Source organism: Dipodomys merriami, unplaced genomic scaffold, assembly GCF_024711535.1.
Source record: "Dipodomys merriami isolate MVZ:Mamm:240054 unplaced genomic scaffold, mDipMer1.0.p SCAF_209, whole genome shotgun sequence".
Taxonomy (NCBI): Eukaryota; Metazoa; Chordata; class Mammalia; order Rodentia; family Heteromyidae; genus Dipodomys; species Dipodomys merriami.
In genome coordinates this window covers 1,055,870-1,059,356 of record NW_027203482.1, presented here as the reverse complement: position 1 = coordinate 1,059,356, position 3,487 = coordinate 1,055,870, and positions in this window count along the sequence as shown.

The following is a 3,487-nucleotide window of genomic DNA, read 5'->3' as shown; positions in this document are numbered from 1 at the left end:
ATCATGGAAGAGATTAGAAATGAAATTCAAATGTTCATGATATTCAACAAAAATGAGCACACAAATTACCAACTCCTCTGGGACACAGCAAAGGCAGTACTCAGAGGCAAGTTAATAGCTCTGAGTTCCTACATCAACATATTGGAGAGATCTGAAACCAACAATTTAATGAGACATCTGAGCCTCCTTGAAAAAGAGAAGCAGGATAAACCCCAACCCAATGGACAGAAAGAAATAATTAAAATTAAATCAGAATTAAATCAATTAGAATCAAAAAAGCCATAGAAAGAATCAACAAACCAAAGAATTGGTTCTTCGAAAAAACTAACAAAATTGACAGACCCTTAGCAAATCTTATCAGAAAAAGAAAAGAACATACCAAAATAAAGAAACTCAGAAATGAGAATGGAAACATCACCAGAGAAACAACCAAGATTCAGAACATTATAAGGAAATACTTCTCAAAACTTTATGCTAATAAGATTGAGAACTTGACAGAAATGGACCTTTTCATAGCAAATACTGACATGGCAAAACTAAACCAAGATGAGTTAAATAACCTTAAGAGGCCCATATCAAGCATTGAAATATAAACAGTAATAAGGGATCTCTCTTCTAACAAAAGCCCAGGTCCAGATGGCTTCACAGCGGAATTCTACCAGGTCTTCAAAGCAGGACTCACACTAATACCCCTCCAACTCTTCAATGAAATTGAAAGAGAAAGTTCAATATGGAACTCATTCTATGAAGTCATCATAACCCTCATCCCAAAACCAGGCAGGATCTTATCAAAGAAAAAGGACCATAGACCCATTTCTTGGATAAACATTCATGGAAAGCTTCTCAACAAAATTTTGGCCAATCGACATCAACAATTCATCGAAAAAATCATACACCAAGATAAAACAGGATTATTTCAGGGATGCAAAACTGGTTCAATATACGGAAATCAATTGGTATAATTCATCACATCAACAGGAGCAGGGATAAGAACCACATGGTTACCTCAATAGATGCAGAAAAAGCATTCGACAAGATCCAACACCCCTTTATGATGAAGGTTCTTGAAAAATTAGGAATCCATGGAACATTCCTCAATACAATAAAGGCTATATATGACAAACCAACAACCAGCATTCTATTTAATGGTGAAAAACTAAAGCTATTTCCTCTTAACGCAGGAATGAGACAAGGACGTCCACTCTCTCCACTTCTCTTCAATCTAGTATTTGAATGCCTAGCTACAAATAAGACTAGATGCAAACATAAAGGGGATCCAAATAGGGAAAGAAGAAGTAAAACTCTCCCTCTTTGCCGATGACATGATATTGTGTTTAAAGAATCCCGCAGACACCACTCCTAAATTAATCAAGCTGATTCAAAAATTTGGCAAATAGCAGGGTATAAAATTAACCCTCAAAAATCAATGGCTTTTCTGTATGCCAACAATGAAAAAAGTGAGGCTGAAATTAGGAAAGCAACTCCATTCGTAATAGCCCCACAAAAAATAAAATACCTAGGAATTAACTTAACCAAGGAAGTGAAGGATATCTATGCTGAAAGCTTTGAAAACCTGAAAAAGGAAGTCAAAACAGAACTTAGAAAGTGGCAAAAAATCCCATGCTCCTGGATTTGAAAGATCAACATAGTGAAAATGACCATAGTTCCGATTTGAAAGATCAACATCGTGAAAATGGCCATACTTCCGAAGGCTATCTCCAAATTCAATGTAATATCTATCAATATTCCAAACTCATTCTTCAAGAAATTAGAAGAGGCAATCCAAAAATACATATGGTACAGTAAAAGACCCCAAATAGCAAAAACAGTCCTCAACAGAAAGAACAGGGCTGGAGGAATAGCAATACCAAATTTCAAACTCTACTACAAAGCCATAGTAAGCAAAACAGCATTCTACTGGCACAAGAACAGACCTCAGGACCAATGGAACTGAATTGAAAACCCAGAAATGAACACACAGACCTATAGCCAACTAATCTTCTATAACGGAGCTTAAAATATAGAATGGAAGAAAGTCAGCCTCTTCAGTATAGGGTGCTGGCAAAATTGGTTAAGTACTTGTAGAGAATGAAAGCTAGATTCTTATATATCATTCTGAACCAGAATCAACTCCAAATTGATCAAAGACCTCAGAGTCAAAGCAGACACTCTGAAAACATTACAGGATGGAATAGGAGAAACCCTAGGTCTTCTTGGCACAGGGCGAAATTTTCTTAATTGAGACCTAGAAACACAACAAATCAAAGAAAGATTGAACAAATGGGATTGGACAGAATTGCAGAGCTTCTGCATGACCAAGTACATAGCTAGCAAGATCAATAGAAAGCCCACAGATTGGGAGAAGATCTTCACTAGCCATACAACCGACAAGGGTCTCATATCTAAAATATACATGGAACTTAAGGAATTAAATCGCCAATAACAAATCTCCAAAGAAACAACTGCCCAATAAATAAGTGGGCTAAAGACTTACAGAGAAACTTCTCTGAAGAGTTAAGAAGGATTGCCAATAGACACATAAGAAATGCTCAACCTCTCTAGCCATAAAAGTAATGCAAATCAAAACAGCATAGAGATACAACCTCACCCCAGTTAGAATGGCAATAATCAAGATCTGTAATAACAACAGATGCTTGAGGGGATGCGGAGAGAAGTGAACATTGGTGGCAGTATAAACTTGTTCAACCACTTTGGAAAGCAATATGGAGTTTCCTCAAAAGACTCCATATAGAGCTCCGCTATTTGCCAGCAATCCCGCTTTTGGGCATTTACCCAAATGATCACAAACAAGACCACACTAAAGCTACCTGCACAACTATGTTTATTATTGCAGCATTATTTACCATAAGTAAGATATGGAACCAACCCAAATGCCTCTCAGTAGATGAATGGATCAAGAAAATATGGTATATATACACAATGGAATTATATGCCTCCATCAGAAATAATTACATCGCTCCATTTGTTAGGAAATGGAAAGGCTTGGAAAAAATTATATTAAGTGTACTTGTTAGATTGGTAGTTAAATAAATAATACTATTGTTAATATTAATTTTAATGCAATTTCAGGGAACTCTCCTGTCTCTGACCTCCTAACACTTGTATTTTGGGATTTGTCTGTGGATATCTAGGATTTAGCAGGACTCAAAATAAACCAAGATCTTGCCCATGTAGTTGTAACTCCTTTATGTGGTATTCTCACAATTAAAAAAAATAAAATAAGCCAAGAATATTTGAATTCTACTACTAAGGTTTAATTTTATATCTCTACTGATCTTTCTCTTAAGTGTGTTGGAGAAATCAAAGCTGAAATTAACTTGGACTTTTGTGGTGGATGTAAATGTCTTAACTACCATCTCTGGTAGTAGGTACCATTAAATTTCAATTAGCCATCACAGGCTCAAGCCTGTAATCCTCGGTACTCAGGAGGCTGAGATCTGAGGATCGTTATTTAAAACCAGCTCAG